A 24,849-nucleotide genomic window follows, 5' to 3' on the forward strand; every position below is an offset into this window, starting at 1 on the left:
AGCAGCAGCAGCAGCAGCGGCAGCAGCAGCAGCAGCGGCAGCAGCAGCAGCAGCAGCAGCAGCGGCAGCAGCAGCAGCAGCGGCAGCAGCAGCGGCAGCAGCAGCTTTGACTCAAAGTGCTGCATCCGTTTCCCTTTTCTCTCTTTATCTCCTTCTGAATCAGGTTATTTGTCCCGGTCCGCGCTGACCGGCCTTCAAGGTAGCACAAAACAAACTCATCGCTTGGCTGCAGATGATATTAAATCCCATTAAAAGATAAAAGAGAGGGCCATAAACACCCTTATGGAAGGAATTTGCATTGTGCAAATGATTGCGGCGTGTGCATTTTGCCAAAGACAAAGACGAGTTTGTGTATGAAAGCAAAAAGAAAGCAGAAAAACTTTCCTTCAAAGGGAGTCTGAGCCCAGACTCAGACTCAATGTAAATGAGCAGCGTTATCACTTCTCCTTTACTGTGCAGCCACCCCATTATTCCCCTCTCCTCCATTTATTTGACATTGTACCTCATTTTTCCATTTGCAAATTGGACGGGAACACAAAGTGAGGTGCAATATGAGGCTCTTTTTCTACTCCATGCAAAAAAAAAAAAAAAAAGAGGTAACGGGCCATTTCGCTCATCTGATTGTGCACAGTGTCATCTCGCCAACAAACGCAGTCAAAGCGAACCTATAATTCCCTGATATTCGACCAGCAACTCCCACGAGATGAGAGGTATAGATTGCAGATTTCACAGAGTAATTGCATGATATAACTGGATTGCTGTATCGCCAAATAAACAGAGCCGTAGCCTGAAACGACGCTATTGTCCTCAAGCAGAGGAGCGGTGGAGGAAGTGAGCGGCAGAGTGTCTTTGTTTGGCAGAGACCTCCTCGTTGTGCCATCTCCTGACATCCGGCCTGGAGAAAAAGCCCACGTGCACACAACCGAGGCACGTAATACTGATGCCTCAGCACCCTGAGCTGATTGGACAGCAGCTAAACACTCAGAACAAACTCGGTTTTTCAAACGACTGTCTTCAATGTGCAACCTCGACAAGTTCCTGCTCTCAGCCATCTGTTGCCGGCGGTGCCGCCTGATCCATCATCATCATCATCGTCATCGTCATCGCGGCCCCTCTAACAACACAACAATCCATCATCAAACACAAGCTTCCACGCACACTGGCAGCGTAATTATACACTGAGCTGGATTATAATACCAAAGAGTGGCTTCAAACAACAGGTCGAGCTCAATCACGACGTATCCAGACAAGACAGGTGCTGCGTTACGAGAGCCCATCAACATCAAACAGGGAAACACAAACATACCGGAGATGAGATTTCATATCGACATTGAAGCAGTGCGTCCGTCCGGTGCAAACACATTAGAGAGGAGAAGAAAGACGCCGTCATCCTGGATCCCACCACCGTCAAAGTCACCGCTTAGAACAACAACAACAACAACATTTCACCCTCCGCTCGCACTCACACTCCAGAACTCTCCCCACGGCTCCAGCGACCAGTGAGAGACTGGACATGGTCGGATTGAGGGGAGGGGCTTTGTGATCACAAAGTCAAAGGTTTCCTTCAGCTGCACTTCCATTTCCATGCCGAGCTGAAACACTCCAAACAAACCCACAACAAATCCATTTCATTTTCTATTTAAAAACCTTTCACAAAGTCAGTTGTTGCCCAAACACGTGTGGACACTAGGCCCCGCCCAGGCCCGTGACTGGCCACACACACACACACACACACACACACACACACACAGCTGCACGTCGTGAGCGTGGTGGTGGATCTACAGGAAGACGGAGAAGCTCCTGAGAGGGCTGCAATCAGCCGGGAGACCCTCTCAAGCTCAGTCACAAGAAGCAGTCGGCAATCAGAGCCCTACAGCGCCGATGTGACAATTAGCATTGAGAAGACACTCCAGCCGCACACTTGAGACGTTCCTCCTCTCACCCTGGAGCCCCTCGGCATCCTGTTCATTTTGTTTTCTCATGAGATAAATAAAAACTTCAGCCGTCTCGCACACACACACACACACAGAAACAGACACACACACACACACACACACTTGTAAGGAGCAGATGTGGAAATTGAGACTTGTTTCACTGATAAGCAGAGGCGGACTCGACTCTGAGTGTGTATTACGGCCGCTGATGTGGTTCCATTACTACAGCAGTGCACTCAAGAAGAGATTTGCCTTTAAAAACCAAACACTGGCCGCCAGGCTGAAGAGCTCATTCCACCCGTAATGTGTCAGCACCGCGGACAGCGGCGGCGAAGAAGAAGAAAATGCCCCCATTTTCTCAAAGTCAGGTGGCGGGACTCTAACGACCATAACTTTACATCCATCCATTGAGATATACTAAACAACCTCTCGTAGGCTTAATGTCATAGCAACACGGAAACTATTGCAAAGCAAATACATGTGCGTTAGATGATCTCTACTACAATCAATCGATCCAATCAGAGTGAGTCGCAGGCTGAGCATCAAAAACACCATAATATAGATGTAGGTATACTGTATATACACACATTATATATGTGTATATATATATATATACATATATATATATACAGAGAGAGAGAGAGAGAGAGAGAGAGAGATGTAGATGTCTATAAATAAGTGTTATTGTGTAGCTATACCTTGAATTATTCTAATTTAAATAGACCTAGATGTGGAGTAGTGGGCTGCTGCTGCTGCACCTGCTGCTCCTGCTACACCTGCTGCTGCTGCTGTCAACACACAACCGCAAGTACCTTTAAAAGTCTGACTTCTCTTCCTGCAGCGTTTCCAGTACCGACGTTTCCAACAGAGTTCAGAAATCTCCATTAGTGGCTGATGAAAAGGCTTCAAGACGACGTCTGTATGAAAAAGCTAGGAGGAAGTGGATGTGGGACAAAAGAAGAAGAAAAAGCAAAGGCTCCAGGACGATTGGCTCACGATGAATGTGGGTCGGCGGCTCTGACAGGAGGCGTCCTAATTAACGGCCAGCGTGGAATGGGAAGTGGAAGAGAAGACGGCACAGCGCTTGGACTGAACCTCTAGTTCCAGTGTGCTGAAGAACATCTCCTCCTCTTCTCTGCATGTCACCGTCAATCAGCCACACAACTGCCCACCACTTCCTCTTCCCACTATTAAGTATTAATCACAAGATAGGCAAAGACCTTCCTCAACAGGTGCTACATAAATGCAAGTCATTATTATTATTATTATTATTACTAATAATAATAAAGTTTTCTCACAGCATCTCACCACAACTCATCCATCAGGGTGCTTGTAGAAAAACCAGACATGTCGGAGGTTCTACAGCAAACTCTACGAACACACGTACGTTTATTCAACTGGTGAAACGTGCCTGGATTCTTGAGTGGCCTCCAGCTGAGGTGACATGAAGTGATTATTGTCAGGAAGACACAATGAAGATGTTCTGTGTCCCTGAAAAGCCACCACCGCATCGGTTCACCTCCCGTCAGTTTCATTTGGATACGTAAAGAGGATATTAAGGCACAAATGCAGAATGTTTGGCAAGATGGAGAAAGGAAATGATTTATGAAACTTAGTCGTTTTGTTTTTTTTAAAGAAAGCTGTATTAAATGGAAAAAGACTGTTGCAGAAATAATGCTGCTAGAATCATGAATGACTCAAAAATCTGATTTTCTCAGCCACAACCTTGAGTCGGTCAAAGACATCAAGTTTTTAAACTCTCATGCTTTCAGCTTTGTGAGAGCTTTTTTTTTTTGCCCGTTCGCGTGTCAAAGCTTCAGGTTGTGTGAGGAAAAAAGAGCTCATTTTCTTTTCACATTTTTGTTTCTGATTGACAAGCCGGCTGGGGAGAAGTTCCCCCGTGAGATCCTCCACCGAGGGCGCTGGAGCAGCTCTCACCCCTCTCTCTCTCTCTCTCTCTCACCCCTCTCTCTCTCACTCTCTCTCTCTCTCTCTCTCTCTCACCCCTCTCTCTCTCTCTCTCTCTCTCTCTCCTGCACCACCAGGAAATTAAATGCAAGATAAAACCGAGCTGCCGCGCAGGCCGGGGGCTCCATGAAAATGAGTGATAGGCTTTCATCAGCAGGAGAAACTCCCTCCTCCACTTGAAATGCTCAGTAAACCCTGAACCTTTTCCTTTTTTTGCCGTGCGAATGTGACACAGGGCGAAAGCGATCTGACGGCCGGCCTATCGGGAGAGAGCGAGCGATGGCTGGGGAGTCGGGGGGGGCGGGGGGGAGGGGCTCGCGGCGTCAAGATGGGATCATTATTATGGCGCCAGCCTGCGGCTACTCTGATGAATAAATCAGCGAGCGGCGCCGCGGCCCAGTGGGACTAATTAGTCCCCTGTTAACCCGGTTTAAAGTGGACTGGCACACTGGCGGGCCGCGCTCGACTCTGCCGCTTCACTGCGTCACAGGGAGATTTCCTCCCCACGCCAATCAGAGAGGGGACGGGAAATAAAGCCAGAACCTGCAAGGAGACGTCGCTCAGCACTGAGAACACGAAGGAAGAGAGACATGATGACACAGTGATGGTGGACTCACTGGGTGTGATGGTCTTTAGAGTCACTTCCTAGCCAGCTGACTGACTGACTGACTGACTGACTGACGGCCCGGATGAAACCATTGGCGAATTTGTACCTCAAGTAATTTACCACATGGTGGACAGTAGGAGACGGGGATGCTCAGGGTAAGAGTTGAAAAACAACTAATCAGCAGGCTCTCTGTAGCCTCGACTCAAAGCTAATTATGGGCTGTGATGGGATGTGTCAGTGGCAAGCACCACTGCATGGCCTCCACAGAGAGGAGTGGACCAGTGGAGGAGAGCCACTAGACCTCACCTCAAACCCACACATCCACCTGATGGCTGCTCTTCTGCTGGAGAGAACGGCTCTGGAGGTGGAGTGTCAGTGTCGCAGTGGACGGCCGCCGCCTGCAGGTGGCGCTCCTCAAGGTGAGACAGGGGCGGGAAGGGAAACAGCGGCTTGGCTCAAACAAAAGCGCCGCTGGAGAGATGGAGAAACGACGTGGGCTGGGAAAAAACACGACGGTTGGATTTGGAAATGATCCTGATTTTGAGAATTTCAACCCCCCCCCCCCCCTCGCCTGAACCGTGAGATAGACACGGGGATATAATATTTATTTCAAAAAACAAGTGTTGTTTATTCATAATACTGTGAAATTATGAGGCAAACATTGAATTAATGGAGGCAGATTGGGGGGGGGGGCTCCATGTTGGAGTGTTCCAGACCCTCTCGCTTAATGACCAAAAAGCCAACATTTTCTCAGGGTTTGTAATATCGCAGTTAACCGTGAACTCGGAAAATCTGCCTCTCCATCCGCCGATGGAACGTGGGCCGTGTCTTCGCGGGCTCTAGCAGAACCAGAGCCAGCAACACTTTGGCAGCAGGAAGATGAGGCTGAATGTTTGAGCGCAGCCTCTCCTCGGCGTCTCTTCCCGGTGACTTTGCAGCACTCTGCTCCTCCTAAAAGTTGCCGGCTCGCGCCGAGCTCCGGGACCGCCGGCTATAAATTGTCTCCTCATCACTTAACTTTCCATTAGTGCCATCCTTGACTCAGACAGGGCATAATTTATGACCCGGGGGACGAGTTACAACAGGTTCGCCCACGTCCATTAGTTCTCTTTCCAAAGATGGAAAATTGTCTATACATTATAATCAGGCGCATGCATCCGGCTCGCCGGGGGACGACTTAGACATTTTGTTTTTTTCCCAACGGCTTCTTTGAAGTTATATTAACATCTTAAGGGCGTTCTTTGTCCAAGCAGTGCGGCGATTACAAAAGGCGTTTTATTCGACCGGTTAATCAATTATTCCGGATCACCGCCGAGATTCTTCTTCTTCTTCTTTTTTGAATTGTCACTCTGCATCTGGTTGAGAAGCTCAGCGGCAATGAGCCGAGGGCGGTTGCCAGGTTTCAGTCCGCTACTCTCTATTGCTACTCTCTATTGTCTCTTGTTTGTGTGGGCTAACTCTACCATTTCAAACCTCCTCACCCCCCCCCCCCCTCCCCCCGCTTCAGCAGTTCTCAGGCCAACCCCTTTACTAAAACAACAACAATAACGCTCATGATAATAAACAGATGGTGTCTGGTTTGGCAATGCACCTGACGGCCAGACAGTCAAGTGCTGCGGGGATCGGCCAGGGTCCCCTCAGGTGCTGTCAGCCAGCGTCTCCGGCTGTGACAAACTCATTAAATAAAGCGGAAAGCGTTCTATGGTTACAGACAGTCTACACTTTGAGAAGTGCAGGGGAGAATCAGAAATGACATTTCCACTGGTGAATCTGCCCGCTGCCTGCTCGTCTCGCTGACCTGAAATAAATTGCCTACCAGAGGAGGGAAAATACATCATTACAGAGTTCGCTTCAAATAATATATGTTGGTTGCATCCAACTAGGGGCTATTTTCTCTGCCCGGGCCACTCTTCATACATCTGTGACTAACTCATTTAGACAAGACGTCTCCTGTCATGCATATTCACTGGGCATCAATCTCCACAATCCTCTCTAATGCTTCCCTCCCCCTTTTGCAGAGAGAGAGAGAGAGAGTGGGAGAGAGAGAGATGGAGAGGGAGAAACAGGGCTTTGTCAATACCGTGGAGATGAAGAAACCCAAAGAAAGTCGCAGTGGGAGGAGGAAAAGCTTCCTGTTTATGCTGCCATCCCCTCTTTGCCCTTTCCCTACCCCCGCCTGCCTTTTCACCCTCAATTGCATTTAACATTTTAAAAATTTGATGCGTCACTCAGGCAAAGTTTGGACTGCAGCAGAGTCCGTGATGAGTGAAAAAAGCTAAAAAAAAAAAAAAAAAAAAAAAAAAGGGCATAAATGCTGGAGCTCACGGTGACGAGTGTGGCTGCTGAGGTCAGTCCCACTGATCCCCCGCTGGATTCACACGCATCTTGTTGAGGGCGTCTGCAATCTGTATTCCAGCAGCGTAAGCACTTTAGCATCTCACAGAGTCTCACAGAGACCTTGGCACGGTGCACATTATTCTACAGCTGCAACAGCATGGTGGAAGCGCAGTGATTGAGTCAAAACAAGACAACAGTTTACCAGTTTTCAACAGTCGGCAGGAGTCTGGAGCTCCAGCTAACAATAAGCAGGGTGTGAGTGAACACGCAGCAGTCTAATGGCAGAGGAATGAACTGTGTGAGTGGATGCAGAGACGCTCTGTCGCTGGGGCACTAAAGCATTAGCATTTCATTCTTTTAAACACTAACGCAGACTTACGTGGACATGAGAGAGTTTAACAGCCAGACATTTTCCCATATGTGCTTTGCATCCACTCAATTGCCCCCATTATCTGCTGCGCGGCTAAACTACCAGAGTAAATGTTGCATTCAGCACTTATTCTGTTGGAAGTTCTCCACAGTTATTTCCTTCTCAGACTCCGCCGGTTCTGATGAACTTGCAAAAACGGATTGGTCCGACCTCTCGGCGGCTCACGCGGCAGTATTACCATATTAGACCAAACAGTCAATAATGGGAGGAAGATTAACCACAAAAAAAATAAGCATCCGGGATCCTGCATGGCCGTATTATACAAGTTCCACTGTTGCCATTGACACAACGACACGGGGAAAGCAGAGGATCCAGCAGCACAAGAGTGGATCCAAAGATGGAAGTCTGGAGGAGGGAAGGAGTCTCCCTGAGAAGGCATGCGGGTCGCTCACAGCCGAGCACCAGGGAACACAGAGTTTCACCACGACAGTCAGACAAACTTCCCCTGCTCTCTCACCACGTTGGCAGTGCAAATCAACGGCCTTACAGCCGAGAAGCTGAACATTCCCTCCCCCTGCTGGACAGTTGTGTTGGTTGTACCCTCTGTAACAGAACCTCCAGATGAAGACGCAGGCTTCCAGCCACCATTTATAGGACAACACGTTGAATGAATAGGAGCATCACTCACTAGACAGCTGAAACTATGTTTCTGTTGAGGCAACTGCACTGAGAATCACTCACTAGGGGGGGAAGAAAAAAAACTGTCAAATAATCCATGAAATGTTTAAATGTGTAAATGCATCAGTTGTATGCGCTCCTTTTGTTGCATACTGAATCACACGCGCTGTTGCGAAATCTGGGCAAACGTGCTGTGATTTTGCTCCCAGTGCAAACTGGGTAATCGCATCCCTTTCATGGCACACGCAAAAAAAGGGCTCCTTTGTCTTTATGTATTCTGAACATGACCTAGAAAAGCTCCAAAAAAAAACCAGGCCTGCGCTCAGCGTCATGACAGTTCCATTCTATCTGCGCTTGACAGACACTGACGACGGAATCTTCCTCTGCTGCCAGGTGAATGTGAAAGCGGTCCTTTGAGGCTCCACTCTCCTCTTACTTTCCTCCCTGCACCCTTCCTTTATTTATTTACTGACTCATTTAAATGAAAATTCCATATTTAATCACATAGCATTGCAAAATATCACATTTCAAAAAGCTTGAAAAGAAAAGAAAAGAAAACGCAACAAAGAAAACACATAAGAATGAGGCTGAGTCAGAAAAAAAGGAAACCAGGCCTGTGAGCCCTGGTAGGCTGCCGTCTGTTTAGAACACAGTACACAGTGCAGTACCAGAGTTGTGTTTAGAACACAGTACACAGTGCAGTACTACAGTACTAGAGTTGTGTTTAGAACACAGTACACAGTGCAGTACCAGAGTTGTGTTTAGAACACAGTGCAGAACTACAGTACTAGAGTTGTGTTTAGAACACAGTACACAGTGCAGTACCAGAGTTGTGTTTAGAACACAGTGCAGAACTACAGTACTAGAGTTGTGTTTAGAACACAGTACACAGTGCAGTACTAGAGTTGTGTTTAGAACACAGTACACAGTGCAGTACCAGAGTTGTGTTTAGAACACAGTGCAGAACTACAGTACCAGAGTTGTGTTTAGAACACAGTACACAGTGCAGTACCAGAGTTGTGTTTAGAACACAGTGCAGTACTACAGTACCAGAGTTGTGTTTAGAACACAGTACACAGTGCAGTACTACAGACATCTGCAACATGTCTCTTTGCTCCTCCTGCACATCACAGCTCCGTGTCTTGGGAGGCCACCCAGAAAAAGACCAAGGGGCTAAATGGGAATACACCTTCTGATGCGATGACTGCACACCAGTGAGTCGTGCCACTGACTGATGCCATCAACATGTTTGAGAAGCAGCAATTAAAAAGGCCACGTGCGGAAATATAAGCAACCCAATGTCATATTTTCACAGTGGATGACCTGGAAACACAGAGGAGGACACCCCCCCTCCCCCCCACCACCACCACCACCACCACAGAGGATAAGAGTGGAGAAGTGTTAATCCACTCATAAGACTGGATTATGTCTTTTTGAGCCGCATTCTAACAACAGCGTGAGTGCATGAAACACAGCGAGCGTGCGGAGCAGAAGGGTGGAGGCCGAGGAGCAGCAGCAGCAGCAGCACCAGCAGGAGCAGGAGCAGGAGGGTGGAGGCCGAGGAGCAGCAGCAGCAGCAGCAGAAGGGTGGAGGCCAAGGAGGAGCAGCAGCAGCAGCAGCAGCAGCAGGAGGGTGGAGGCCGAGGAGCAGCAGCAGCAGCAGCAGCAGCAGCACCAGCACCAGCAGAAGGGTGGAGGCCGAGGAGCAGCAGCAGCAGCAGCAGCAGCAGCACCAGCAGCAGCAGAAGGGTGGAGGCCGAGGAGCAGCAGCAGCAGCAGCAGCAGCAGCACCAGCAGCAGCAGCAGCACCAGCAGAAGGGTGGAGGCCGAGGAGCAGCAGCAGCAGCAGCAGCAGCAGCACCAGCAGCAGCAGCAGCAGGAGGGTGGAGGCCGAGGAGCAGCAGCAGCAGCACCACCAGCAGGAGCAGGAGCAGGAGGGTGGAGGCCGAGGAGCAGCAGCAGCAGCAGCAGAAGGGTGGAGGCCGAGGAGGAGCAGCAGCACCAGCACCAGCAGCAGCAGCAGCAGAAGGGTGGAGGCCGAGGAGCAGCAGCACCAGCACCAGCAGCAGCAGCAGCAGGAGGGTGGAGGCCGAGGAGGAGGAGCCACTGCTGTTGGTGTCAACACTGACTTCATCTCCATGGCACCAAACAGAACAAACACCTCCCACTTTTGTGCAACAGAGATACATGCAGTGTCAATGTGCACACTGGACCAAGCTGCAGACCAAAAATAATTTAAAAAAAAAAAAAAAGAAAAGAAAAATAAACTCCCACAGTTGCTTGACTGATGTTGACCACAACGATTGATTTCATAGAAAAGTGGACCACAGGAGGAGCTGGCAGGCCAGCGCAACGTGTGAATACTGGACAGCACACGGCAGTGGGCGGTCCGTGCCGTGCCGGGACGGGACGGTTCCGAGCCTCCACCTTGGCGAACGCGACTAACAACCTTGTCGGGCAAACTCCACCTGCCAGTGGAGTCTCAGCTCATCAGGCGGAGGCAGACGTACCTGCCGGTGTTCTAACAGCAGGGGGCAATTGTCACGGGACCGCCCCCCCCCCGCCCCCGACCCCCCGACAGCGGAGGCTCCGTGTGAACGACGGAGGAGGAGGTGGAGTAGCGGCCCGATCCCCAGAGACGCAGCACGTCTGCCACAAAGGCACGGAAAAAAGAAAAAAGTGTGCCGCGACGAGCGCTTCTCGCTCGGAAGTGCCGGTTCTTTTTTATGATCCTATCAATATTTAATGATATAAATGCTCTCAAAAGACTGGGCTGTCAGCCCCCAGAGGCTCAGTGGGATGTGCAGCCGTCTGACGCTTTCAAGGCGACGGAGCCAGAACACGGGGAAGCCGCCACCCATTTAGAACAATGTGACATTTAGGAGGGGAGGAGAAAAATAGCAGCGTGTTTTGATGCAGGTCAAATGGTGGCCCTGCCAGGAGAAAGCACACGCACGCACGCACGCGCACACACACACACACACACACACACACACACACACACACACACACACACACACACACACACACACACACACACACACACACACTAACTCAAAGGGGGTGAAATGAAAGCTTTTTTCTTTCACATGCTACATGCTAGCTGTGCTCCTGCTGTAGGTCCGGCTTCACAGCAACAGCTCCTCTCGCTGCCCGTGCTGCATTTCAAGCATCGTGGTGGGGAAGCACTCAGTGTTATCAGGGAGGCAGCAGCAGAGACTTGAGTACAGTCTGGTTTCCCTGGCAGTGCTGGGCACTCACTGGCCACCGAGAGCCCAGGTTTCTCCCAGCAGCCATCTCTGCAGCAGGTATCATGAGGCAGCAACACCCAAAAAGTGCGTGCAAGGAATAAAAAAAGAGATGCAGAACGCCACTCCCCCCCCGCCCCCCCGGCCCAACCTGCGTCTCATGCTTAATAGCTACGGAGGTCTTTGAAGGTTGCAGCTAATAGAAAAGTTTGAATCATTGCATCCTTGAGTCTGAGCGGCTATTAATCTTTCTTTGTCAAAGCTCCGTCCAGGAAGCACTCACAGGTTCACAAACGCACACTCACGTGTTTACCAGCCGGCTTTTCTTTTTTTTTTTTTTTTTTTGGGGGGGGGGTGTTGGGATGACTTTCCATTAAGTTTTATATTAATCCACTCAGCTTGTCTGTCCGCTGAGGCAGGTAGCCAATTTAGCAGTTGGTGCAGCAGAGCCAGCAGAGCAAATGTGCAGTTTTTGCATACGGTGTCTTTTTTTTTTTTTTTAAATGTGAGTGGTCTGAATTGCTTTTTCCGGTTGGAAAGCTCTCCAGACACTTCACTGTGTGTGTAGCAGCAGTTTTAAAAGAAAAAAATGCTTGACGTGGGCAGCTGCTATGGTTTAAAACCAGTCGCTGCACCAGCAGCACAAAGTTGGCAGACAACCGCTTCCAATCTGGCTTCTTCTTCTTCTACTACTTCTTCTTCTTCTACTTCTACTTCTTCTACTTCTTCTACTTCTACTACTTCTACTACTTCTTCTTCTACTACTTCTTCTTCTTCTACTTCTTCTTCTACTTCTTCTTCTACTACTTCTTCTTCTTCTACTTCTACTTCTTCTTCTTCTTCTTCTTCTACTTCTTCTACTTCTTCTACTTCTTCTTCTTCTACTACTTCTACTTCTTCTTCTTCCACTTCTTCTTCTTCTTCTTCCACTTCTTCTTCTACTTCTTCTTCTTCTACTTTCACCGTTGACTGTCTGGCCTGCTTGTGTTTCATTTTGCAAAACTTTTGCAGCTCTGTTTAGGGGAATAAAATCTGTGCCGTTCCCTCAAACACAGGAGTGTGTGTGCGAGTGACTGAGCCGGACAGATTTTATTAGGAGCCGGCCGCCTCTCGGAGACACAGCAGACAGCCCGCTCTAGAGTTTCTGTCCGGAAAGGGTGCGGAGGATAACAATTGGAAGGGGAGTCTGCACATTCCATTTAGCCAAGAAGCCATTGTTACCCCGCGCTCCCTCCGAAGTGGCTGATGTCATGAATGTGGGCGTGTCTCCCAGCGAGGGCGGTTCAAAGCAGGCGGCGGCTTGCAAGTCCTGTACAGTCGCCACACGCTCGTTTCCTCCCAGTCTGGCTTCCCTCATTACACAGTCAATCCACCACCCCACCAACTCCCCCCTAATCCCACACACACACACACACACACACACAGGGAAAAGTTGAGAAAGCATATGGAGTGGAAGTGAGGGAGAGGCAGAAATGCTCGGGCTGCTAATTGGATTGGAGCTGGCGGCCACAATGGGAGAGTCAAGCGGCAAATTCCCTCTGGCTGGGGTTTCACTTATTATTAAGCGTGGACACAGATGCAACTCAGCCACATCAAACACCTTTTTTTTTTTTAGCACTTGTTTAGTTTCCTTCATTGGACCATTGTTCCCCCCCCCCCAAGGGTTTAGCAGCAGCCAGTGAACTCCTGCTGGCTGCCTTCTTCTTCTTCTCCTCCTTCTTCTTGTAGATTGTAGATTTATACTCAGCATTGTAGATAAAGAGTCCCTGGCTTCCGTTGGCAGTGGACATTGCATAGAGCCTCAGAGAGTGGAGTGCAGTTATCCCATGGGGGATGCACAGCTGCTCCACTGACAGCATGTCTGTCACTATTGCTCACTATTTAGCCAGCACAAGCACAGCCAGCTGCAGTATGTTTCTTCCTTCCTTGATGATAATGTTCTAATATCTACATATAGACAGACAGACGGACCGATAGATGGATAGCTAGATAGACAGACAGACAGACATTCACACACAATTTCTGTCAAATGGAGGAAGCAAAGCAAGAAAAATAAGGACTTTCTCCCTCGCAGCTCAGACCCTGACCCTCTGTGCGGAGTTCACTGAGAGGCACAATGGTAAAGTACATTTTTCACAATACCAAGCATTTCCAAGCTCTCTATCTTCAATTTGTGGGCTGTGTGTCTGTAACGAGCCGGATGACTCACCTCTCGCATCAGGAAAGTTTTGCACCAGGACACCGAGAGAAGCCAAAGTGACGCAGGCGGCCGTCGGTCCCGCGGAGCTGCCCTGCAACAGCCAATAAAAAAACATTTATTGACACTTGTGGGAGTGGCCGAGTGGCTTCCTGCCCGCTTGCTGCACGCTTCTCAAAACGCCCCTGCCCTGCCATTACCGGGAAGTGTTTTGATTGTCAGGCACCGTGCCGCGTAATGAGGCGTCGGAGGGCCAGACGATTCATAATGCATCGCCGCAGCCTGCGCTGCGAGCACACCCCCCACTAAATCACAGCTATTAGCATGAATTATCAATAGGAAGGGGGCCGAGGGGACCAAGGGCAGCGAAGGATGTAACATACAGCGGGCTCACCGCCCCTCTGTCACTTAACAATGCGGCCCGGCGCTCTATGAGGAATGGCCTCCCGTTCCTGCGTCAGCCTCCCTTTATCTCCCTCGCAGAGGTTCGTTTGGGGCTGCTTGGAATATTTATGCAAGTTGCTCCCTGGTTGCAGGTCTGCTCCAGGGAATGTGCGGCGCTCCTTTGTACTCTTGTTGGGCCATTATTGTGCCGGAGGATTAGAGCCCAGGTATTAATTCTCGGTGGCATCTGCGCCGGCAAAATGTGATTCAAGTGTGTGTGTGTGTGTGTGTGTGTGTGTGTGTGTGCGGTGTGTGCGCACAGGGTAGCCGCTGAATAGCGAGAAGAAGAAAAAGAAAATAAATGGGAGGGAATAACGAGTTTTGCATGTTTAAAGGAGTAAGCAGAAGCAGAAGCCACCAGGAGAGGAGGAGTCAGGAGGAGAGGAGGCAGGAGGAGAGCAGGCAGGAGGAGAGGAGGCAGGAGAGGAGGCAGGAGGAGGCAGGAGGCAGCTGCAGGGACGCTGTCACACCCTCCAACTTCCTGGATCGGCATCTTTAGCCAAATTCAGCCACTTTTGCCAAGAGGTATTTACCCAAATCCTCTCCCAGTGATAACATTTCCAGGCTGCAGAGCCCTCCTCAGGGGGCCGTCTCAGATGGGACCGTCCCACCGTCCCACATCTTTGTGCCTATTGGCTGCTGGATGTGCGGTGCTGGCTGTGGCGGTCCTGACGGGATGCAAACACCTCGCTGTCAAGACTGCGTGTTTGGACCTGGAGTGTGAACGGTTGTTCAAAGCAGCGCTGGGGAAGCTGGACTTTAACATCCTCGTACGAAGGTGTAAATCAGCACCACGGCCAGTTCCAAACACAGCGCCTCAGTCTGGGAAACATCAGGCCATTGTCAACAAACCTGGTTGCCTCTTCCTCTTCCTCTTCCTCTGAGCTGCTTTGCTATTCTTCTGCTGTCTGTCGGGGCCACTTCTTCCCTTTCAGCTCTGGCTGGCCACTCCCTGCATTTCCGAGCTCCACAGCAGCTCCCGCTCTGCCGCCAACGTTATTTGTGATGCGGCAGCAGAACAACTCTGGGTTTATATGGAGCCAGACTCAGCAGGTGTTGGCTTTATAGTGCCAAGAGTCGACTCCACACTGCCACACTCCAATACATACATGGCTTTATTGTCAAGCTACCACTGTACACTCACGCCTCTGTTGAACTGAAAGAGTGCTCACAGCGGGAAAAAAACAAAAAGAAATGTTCTTTGGTTCTACGAAATTGGTTGCAGCTTTTTCACTGGAATTGCACCGACTGCTGTGTGATTATCATGCTCGTCTTTCTCCCGTCTATCATGTGATGATGAAAACTTTGCCAGCTTGTATTCCTTCGCGGGTCATCGGTTCCCACGCGCGACATCAAGCGAGAGCCGGCGAACCGTGGACGATCCTCCGTGTCGCCTTCAGTGCATTATTCACTGATCCATAAATACTGCATACCCTGCATATCTGCGCTCGGATGTATGATCAAAACACCGTCAGAGACGCTAAATATTAATGGGATCAGAGGCAGCGCTAGTCACACTTACTGCACTGATTTCCTCTCAGGTTCCAGCTCCATGTGAGCAGATCAGTGTTGTGAGGTCGCCGAGCGAGCGGAGCAGAGCGGAGCGGCACCGTGTAATTCTCCTACCTTGAAATGACGCTTGGAGTTTGCTGCTGCTGCTGCTGCGATCCAGAGATGTGCAACGGGTAGAATGTCAGCTGTGCCGGGGGGGGGGGGGGCGCAGCTTGGATGACATCCTCCCCATTACAAGTCAGTGAATCACAGTAATTAGTTTGAAAGTACTTCATCTAAAAAGGTAGAAAAAAAGCCGACTTGTCTGAAAGAACCCCAGCGGCTCCTGTTGCAATCCAGCCGTCAGTACGACAAGACCAGCTCTGTTTTTGGTTTGCTTTCATCTTCTTCTGTTTACTGTATCAAAGTATCTATAATATTGACCGACTGAGGTGCGGAGAAACCTCGGAAGCTGCACAGAAATCAGGATGCCGAAAAGGAAAGTTTCTAAAAGGGCTCCAGGTGAGGAGAGGCCCAGTGAGCGGTGAAGGTGTCTGGCCTGCAGGACGCTTGTTGTGTTTTCTCTGCTGCAAAGATTTGAATAAAGTGCTTGAGAAAGGGGGATGCCCTGCGCACATCCTGCTGCTGACTCACTGGATGGCAAAGCACCAGCAGCCGCAGTTCTACCAGGAGAGAGAGAGAGAAGGCAGAGAGGTGAACACACCAGGACACGCCCACTTTAAACTGGTGAATGATCCCTGGGTTCGGTGCCGCCTGCAGGATCACGCCTGCAAACTGAGCTCCACGTTTAGAGGCACAGCGTCTTTCTTTCCCAGTCTACCGCTGTGCTTCTGGGCCACAAGTTGGGCCAGGTCCAAAACTCTCTCCTTTCCACTCGGTTTGATCTTCTTCAGCGCCGCAAATAAAGAGACCAAGACGCTATGCTCTTAAATCCAATCAAAGCACTGAAGGAAACAAAAAACTAATCAAAATAAATAAATATCTCAACCGCCATTGCAGATATGAAAAATCCCAGTGAGCGTCTTCAAGGGCTGAGACGTCACTTCATGTTCCAGAGATGAATAGACAGAACAAATCACACAGGTGGAACAAACACTGCAGCACAAGCATCAGCTTGGAAAGTTCTGTTTCCAGGCAAACTGCAGAGGTCACTTTGGTGAGTGATTCAAGCCGCGGGCTTCAGATGCAGGACTGCCGTGCCGCTGCGTTGGTGAAACGACGGCGACGGTGGCCGAAGCTGCTGCAGGTTGGCGCCGCGGTCCAGCCGGCCAATCAGCAGTCAGCCGAGGAGCTTCTGGAAGGCCACATCCGACCGACGTCATTAGCGCCACTTCACGCCGCCGCCGCCTGAGCAATTATGTGAGAAATTGCATTTGGCCAACATGAAGTGATGCAGATGACCCATATTTATAATCACCCAGGCTTTTTTTCTCTTGTCTCAGCCCCCAGCACTCAAATCAATCTCTTTTTTTCTTGTTGTTGGAGCGAGCCGCTGACTTGATGGCTGATGAGAGCTCTTCAAAGCCCCCCCCCCCACACCCCCCCATCCCCCACCCCCCATCCCACCCCCAGGGTTCCGCACAGACTGCGAGCTGCCACGCTTCCCCATTAAAAATTATCTGATGGCATTCACAGCATCTGCCACGTTACCTGGGCACTAATCTGCCGGCTGATAAGGTGAAAGGGGGAGTGTCTTACAGGAGCAAAGCATGCTGGTCCACACCAGCGCACTCTCTGTTTAATCGCTCATCCCTTCTATCTCAACCGCCGCTCGCCTCGCCGCCAACACAGATCAGATATGTTTGCATAAACACCTTATCATTTAATTACAGCCCAGAGTTCTCCATGAGATGGAGCCTTTGTACGGAGCTCGGCAGCAGCGCAGCAACAGCGTAGCAGCAGCGTAGAAGCGTAGCAGTGTCGCAGCGTAGCAGCGCAGCAACAGTGTAGCAGCGTAGCAGCGCAGCAACAGTGTAGCAGCGTAGCAGCGTAGAAGCAGCATAGAAGCGTAGCAGTGTAGCAGCGCAGCAGCAGCGTAGCAGTGTAGCAGCGCAGCAGCAGCGTAGCAGTGTAGCAGTGTAGCAGCATAGCAGCGCAGCAGCGTGGCAGCGTGGCAGCAGCGTAGCAGCAGCGTGGTAGCGTAGCAGCGTGGCAGCAGCGTAGCAGCAGCGTGGCAGTGTGGTAGCGTAGCAGCAGCGTGGCAGCAGCGTGGCAGCAGCGTGGCAGCAGCGTGGCAGCGTAGCAACATAGCAGCGTAGCAGCAGCGTGGCAGCGTGGCAGCGTAGCAGCAGCGTGGCAGCGTGGCAGCGTAGCAGCAGCGTAGTAGCAGCGTGGCAGCGTAGCAGCGTCGTGGCAGCGTAGCAGCGTCGTGGCAGCGTAGCAGCGTCGTGGCAGCGTAGCAGCGCAGCGTAGCAGTGTAGCAGCGCAGCAGCGCAGCAACAGCGTAGCAGCAGCGTAGCAGCGTGGTAGCGTAGCAGCAGCTAAAAAGTGCAGCACAGCAAAGAGCAAAAGGGAGACGCACGTCGTGAAGAATTACTGACGGCGGCATAAATATTTACGCGGCGTTGTTTCCTCAACTGGAACTTCATTAATTGTTGCTGCAGACGCTCTCGTATCAACCGCATGACATCGTCCACTGGCGCCCGTCAAGCACGCTAATGGCGCCGCTGCTGCGACTGCGCCGTGCTCTCGGTATTTAGAGCCACTTTGGCCGCTTTGCCGCTGTCCTCTGCTAGTTGCTCATTTCCTCCACAAAACAAACTTCTTTACATCACTGATAAGTGTTGCAGATTACTTTACTAAATAACAGGGAAAGGGAAGAATGCAACAAGTGACAACTAAAAAGTAGCAGTTATAAAAAAAGAATTGTACAGACACTTTTTTCCTACTTCCTTCTGGCAACATTTTCCCTTTCAATCCCAACATGGAAGTCAGAGGGATGGATGGAGGCTTCTGCATAGTTCATGATGAAGATCCAGCTTTACTGAAGAACTAAATAAACATGACATTGGACCACAGCTGGTGGTTTGTGCTTGCAAAAACACCCTGTGAATATTTGATTTTTCTTTTGCGGCATCATTCCCTCCTGGAAGCAATAGAAGAACTGATGAGACAAATGCATCTTTTCAAATAAATATTTGTGTTTCCTCGAGTGGAGTGCGACCTCCTCGGTCACCCACCACTCTGCCCCTCTGTGTGTGTGTGTGTGTGTGTGTGTGTGTGTGCGAGAGGGCGGGGCCTCCAGGGCTGCGGGAGATATTGCCAGTGATTAAAATCTGTGCAGCAATTACATTCCCTTCAAAAAACAGATTTGGCAAAAAGCATTTACAGAGCGTCACTTCAGGAGAGGGGATTCATCTGTGACCCACGGCCAATTCTGGGGCTTGGAATCCATTTTTTTTTTTTTTTTTTATCCACTTGTGCGCGCGAGTACATAATTGCGTCTCAGGCTGCGAGCGCTGCCACAACACTGGAGAGTTCACGTCAGTTCTGGGCCTGAGGAGACTGAGGCCGCCGCTGCTGCTGCTGCCGCTGCTGCTGCTGTTGCTGCTTTTTCACACCAGACCTCGGCATCCTCCACATTCATTCCACACAGTCCACTGCAAACACACAGGAATGCGTCAACACACAGCGACGCTTCTGCATAGCACTGAATAAAAGAGGGGGGGTGAGGAGGGGGGGGGGGGTAGCGATGCTGCTTCAGCCCTTTCATGTCTGCAAGACTGCTCGCACTAATGCAAAAGTCACAATGTGATGAGCTCTATTCTCTGCAGTGCTGACGAGGTGTCTTTGAGCTGCTGCTGCTGCTGCTGCTGCTGCCGCTGCTGCTGCCGCTGCTGCTGCTGCCGCTGCTGCTGCCGCCGCTGCAGGGAAGAACTCATTTGTCACACGCGGGATCCAAAGCGTGAACATGCTCTGGAAATGCTGTGTTTTAATGTGCAGGACTGAAGGAAGAGTGCGGCCCATCGTGCCAGTGGAAGCCACGGCAGTGCTGATGGAAGCGGCTCCAATGGCACCACATCCATAGTGAAGGACACGCTGGGGCTGTGATGAAAGGGGGGGGGGGGGGGACCACTGCAGAATGTTTTTACATTTCCATTCTTCAGCTTTTCAGCCTCTGCACTCATTGTGGCGCCGGATCATGCAAAGCTCACTTTGTATGCGGCTGCAACCGGCTGAGACAAAATCAATTTGATAATGTACGCAAACGCGAGCCCACCGCAAAATGGGGGCCGCTGTCTCACGAGGGCCGAGGATTTCAATGCCGCCGCTCAGATTGAGACGGAGAGGAGAAGCTTGGTCAGCGGCGACACGCTGCTGAGATCTGCAACCTGAAGAGCGGCTCGCTGCTCCCAGACACGGCCTGACTGAAACAGAGTCTGAGCTGAACAACGCTGGGATCACCACTCAAACAAGGAGGACGGTCAAAGAATTATCTATCCAAATCTAAACACTCTCCAAAAGATGGCTGTGATGCAGCCCTCTGTCCCTCTGTCCCGCTGTAAACTACATCTCTCTTTGCTGAGTCTTCAACAGCAGTAGTTTGACGGTGCAGCTGAACAATGCTGAGGCCTGGCTTAGTGTTAGCCACCCCTGGGTTGGGTTAGCAGCTAACGCTGGTTCAGCGGCCACCTTGACAGGCTGACTGGCTTCGGACTGTCTAGAAAACCTGCAGTCTGCTTCTCCTTCATGGTCACACCGTGGCGGGGAACATGTGTTGCACTCATGAAAGGCAAGTGTCCCATATATTAACCGCTGTCGTCACACAACACGTGTCTTGGCGAAAAAGATTTTCTTACCTCAGTGGGACACTCGGCTTGTCTCTGTTTTCCACCGTTGTTTGAAGGTCGACTTGAAGTCTGCAGAGGGAGCAGCGAGTCTGTAATCACACGGTTCCTTCAAGACATCGTGCAAGAAGAAGAAGAAGAAGAAGAAGAAGAAGAAGAAGAAGAAGAAGAAGAAGTTAGGATTCTTCTGGACCTCAACTCATCAACACTTAATTAACATCGATGTTTCTCAATATGATCTATGAACTTTTCTAATTCAATGACAGTCAGCCCCCCTCATGACGTCATGACACTAAATAGGACACGTGACAAGTTATGAGGACTTTGCTTTCGCGCGTTTAGCATTTGTGAGCATTGTGGCAACAACTTGACACGATGCCACTGTGCACTGTGTGCACGAACGCGCACTTTGACGTCGGCGGAGAGTCACCTCGAACATCTTGCCAGGTGTTTGGATCGAACACGAGGCGCCGCTCCCCCGCAACTCCCTCTCCAGCAACGCTCCGGAGACACCTGAGCTCCATCTGCGCTCATCAGCGTCGGCGTGGAGTCGCGCTCGTGGCACCGCCTCCACTTGATGACACGCACCCACCTGCGGCTGTTCTCCGCCCTCTCCTCTCCACCCAGTCCGCCGCCACCCACCGGCAGCGGCGGCAGCTCGCTGACGTTCGCGCGCGCAAACTGCAGAGCGGCGGGCAAATGACGTCACGGCAATGTTTACGGCTGTGCTGCCTTTGGGGAACGTGGGACGTTTCCTCAACGTCGCCTTGTTATTGTTTCATTCACTGATATCATTTATTTCATACCCAAACGCATTTGAATGTATGTTTTTAATGTAGCTGGCGGGGGGGTGGCGGTTAACTGGCAGCCTCCTTCCAGTGACGCACTCAAACACACCCACCCCCACATTCAGGTACACACACACACACATACACACACACACACTTATATAGTCAAGCGCATGTACACTGTTGCATAGCTTATGGCCTTATTTATTCATGAGCATACTATTAATATTATTATTATTATTATTGTTATTACTATTATTATTATTATTACTGTTATTAATGTTGTTATTATTATCATTGCTATTATTGTTATTATCATTGTATGTATGTGCATGTATGTTTGTATACAGGTGTATATGCATATGTATGTATATATGCGTATGTGTATGAACATGTGTATATATATATATATATATATATATATATGTATATATGTAGATATATGTATATGAAGTACATGTATTTTTCTCTCTTTTTTCTTTTTTCTTTTCTTTTAATGCAAGTATTCCTCTTTTTCCTTCCACAGATGAATCAGTTCATTATGGGAACAGGCCCAGTATGCAGATGTACTGTCTGTTTTTGTTTTTTCCTACACAATAGTTGTATATTGTTGCCAGCTGCCTCTCTCTCTCTCTCTATCCCCTCACCTTTTCCCCCCTCACTCATTTCCCCTGTCTACTCCCCCCCCCCCCCCATGGCCAGAATGGCACCTTTTCATAAAAATGTCATAAAAGCACTCAAGAGGAAGCTCCTGGAGCGGCCCGAGTGGCTCACACTCCACACTCTTAACATCCACCTCTGAGAATAAAGTCTGTCGGCCATCATAGACATTGTAATGCAATGCCAATGGCAAGATGGATGGAGGTTTTTTCTTGACTGTAAAGACACATTCACACTCGCTCGCACGCATTGATTCTTTTCTGTGGCCGTGATACGATTGGACTCTTTATTTTTTGAGCGCTTTGGCGACACACAGTAACGTTCAAACACACTCAAGTGATTCAATTAGCGCGCACAGCTGTGTGTCAAGAGATTGTTGGCGCAGTGCGAGTGTGCGGCGCAGTGGTAGAGGACGCCGCGGCGGCCGAATGAAAGCACAGAACAAACAGCAGCAGATGTGAAGGAGAGACGGCGGCCACGCGCTCACTGTGCTGCTCAGACGGACGACCATCACTTTGTTTTGCATTGTTTTGTCTGCTTGTGTTTTTGTTGTGTGTGTGTGTGTGTGTGTGTGTGGGTCGCGCGAACGCAGCGACACCACCGGCGTGTCCGCTGAGGCTGGATATTGTTTCCCAGGCTGACCTTGTGTGACCTCCGCCATGAAATATTCAAGGCTGCGGCGGCGGTGACTGGCGCCTCAGACGCCTGGAGGCCTTGGTTTCCAGTGAGGCTGGAGACTCGTGCTGCGTCTCAATCCAGGGTCTGCACCCTTCAGACCGAGTGTCCTCCGTCTGAAGGAAGCGTCCTCCGAGGACCCGGCCTAGAAGGACCGACTAAACCCCGCCTCCCCGTAACCGCACGGGACGGTCTAGCCTTGGGCGTATTTCCTGGTTGCGTCACCGCCGTTCCCTCCTGCTGGCCAACCCCGGAAGTGACGTTTCTCATAGCATCATGCTAACCATTGGTTGGTTGGATGTTCTATAAATAAAAACCCGATGTTAAAACTTAAATTTACTAAAAATACATGGCGCTAATTTCAGCTGACTTCCCACGGTCCCATGATGCTTTGCAGCAGCACGCAAAGCATCATGGGATACATAAGTACGCGAAGGATAGTAGCGGTGCAGCCTTGGAATGGGCTAAAACGAGGGCGCATTCCCAGGGTGCATTTTGAGCGTCCTAAGCAGCCTTGGGAATTGGGAGGAGCCTTCGCGCAGTGCGATGACGCAACTTCCTTTCAGCGGCTGAGCAGGCGGATGGAGGGATAAAGGGTGGAGGTGTGTCGAACTCTCTCTTACTTCCCTCTCCATCACTTCGGGGGGGAAGCCATCATTTTAAAATGAATGTAAGGCTGACTGAGTTTCCAAAGTTCTTGCACGGATCCTTGTTTTCTACCCTCTGCAGGTGTTTTCATCCACACGCTCTGTGATTAATTACTTTGAAAAAGTCTTTCAGAAGTGCAGCGGGCGAAAATAAAACAGCCTGCCTGAAATCGACCGGACGCGTCACTGACGATCAAACTCCTGAAAAGAATAAAAAAGCAAACACTCCTCCGCTCGTCTGGCAGCCAAACCTTTACACACACACACACACACACACACACACACAGAGAAAGGAATAACAACCAGCGCAGATCAGCATTGAAGGCAGAGCTGCTGCCTCTTCCTTCCTCTTCCTCCCTGCTTCCTCATCTCGCTGCTGCACTCGGACCCTGAGGTCAGGGCAGGAGAGAGGGCGCGTGTCGCTCTAATCCTCCAATTAATTCTTAGTGGTGGAGGACCCCCGAGAGCGTCTTGACACTTCCATGACGAGGCAAAACAACACTGAAAAACAGTGTGAAGGTTAAGCAAGAGAGCTCCCTCCCTTCCTCCCTTTCTTTCTGTCTGTCTGTCTGTCTGTCTCGCGGCCGTTTCCAGCGAGGGCAAAGATTCCTGGCCGAAGCCGTTCAGTTTGCCTTCCTTGCTTCCCTCTCGTGGCGCCGGCTCCGCTTGTGGGGCCGAGAGGAAAGCGCAGTGGGAGCCCGTTTATTGACATTGAAGAAGTAACCGGCGCTGAATAGGCTCTCCGAGCAGGCGCAGGGTTCGCCTCCTCCCCATGGCAACCGCTCGTCAAGCGCTTTCCATTCACTTCCCCACACTTTTCAACTGGAATCACTTCTAATTGTCAAAAACTTTTGTTATTTTCTTTTACTATTGAGTCGCCTGCAGTTTGTGCAGAGGGCAGAGCTGTGTGTGTGTGTGTGTGTGTGTGTGTGTGTGTGTGTGTGCAACTGCCTTGCACCGTCATCCCCTCCCTCCACCCAACACACACACACACACACACACACACACCCACCACTGTGATTGTGTTGTATTTTGCTGCACCCCCCACCTCTCAGTCTCTGTAACTGTGCCACTGCAGTCGTTGCTGCTTCTTGCTCAACCATTCACTTCCTCCCCTCCTCCAGTTGCAACACATTTAATCTACTCATCAGTGGACTCTGCGCAATGAACTGCTGTTTCCTCACACCCAATCTATTCTGTGCACTGTTGAGGCAACGCTGTGCATCACTAATCACCAATCAATCCATCAATTGTGACTTGTGGAAATGTGAAAATGTTGATTTTAAGAGAGTACGACGGAGGTTTTCAGGCTGCGCTTTGGCCACTACACTCTGACATGAATGAGCTGCTCACAGAGTTCACTTTATTAGGCTTGAGGAAATGTTTGGCTTTGTTACAGAACCAGTGGGGTCGTGACCTTTTGTCATCTTGTTTACTGGACAAAATATTCATGCACGGAAACACAGCCCTCGTCCTTCGACCCCTCGAGAGCTTTTGTCACTTTGCCATATTTGTGTGTGTGTGTGTGTGTGTGAGAGAGTACGAACTCTGAAAGACAGCTGTGACAAAGCCACTCCAGTCCAACCAACATGAAGACGGTGTTGTGACTCATAACGACAGAGGGTTTGAAAAAGTGGGAACAGCAAACGCAGCAGCAGACAGAACAGAAAAATTCAAACAAAAACCACAACGTCCAGCAGCACTCGGTGCATTTTGTTTTTCACACGAACATTACTGTTCCATTAGCAGCGGCAGCGGATGAGGAGAAGGGAAATAAGAGCAAATGCACTCAGCAGGACCACGCGAGCATGAATCAGACTGAGTGATTCACTGCTGTGGAGAAGAGAGAACTATATTAAGAGCCTTGTGCTGCTGAGGCCTCAGCGCTAAACGGGTTGCTACAATGTACCAGATGAAGAGATAGACAGTATCTGAGCACTATCGTGTGGTGAATTCTTCAGGTGGCTTCGAGTGATGTAGATGTTGAAGGAGTCTTC

At 50.2% G+C, this 24,849-nt stretch overlaps 1 long non-coding RNA gene across 1 annotated transcript in view; it reads right to left on the reverse strand.

The window, feature by feature from the left end:
• Nucleotides 1-20,193, reverse strand: part of LOC142879694 (uncharacterized) — a 53,924-nt gene extending 33,731 nt beyond the window's left edge. Inside the window, exons 1-2 of the long non-coding RNA XR_012925336.1 lie at nucleotides 20,095-20,193; nucleotides 13,352-13,433 (exon numbers count right to left, since the gene is read on the reverse strand). This is a non-coding gene — a long non-coding RNA (uncharacterized LOC142879694). The remainder of the gene's footprint in view (nucleotides 1-13,351; nucleotides 13,434-20,094) is intronic.
• Nucleotides 20,194-24,849: the final 4,656 nt, after the last annotated feature.

This window comes from Nelusetta ayraudi, unplaced genomic scaffold (genome assembly GCF_046127955.1).
Source record: "Nelusetta ayraudi isolate G7.1 ecotype Tasmania unplaced genomic scaffold, CSIRO-AGI_Nayr_v1 ptg000141l, whole genome shotgun sequence".
In the NCBI taxonomy this organism is placed as follows: Eukaryota; Metazoa; Chordata; class Actinopteri; order Tetraodontiformes; family Monacanthidae; genus Nelusetta; species Nelusetta ayraudi.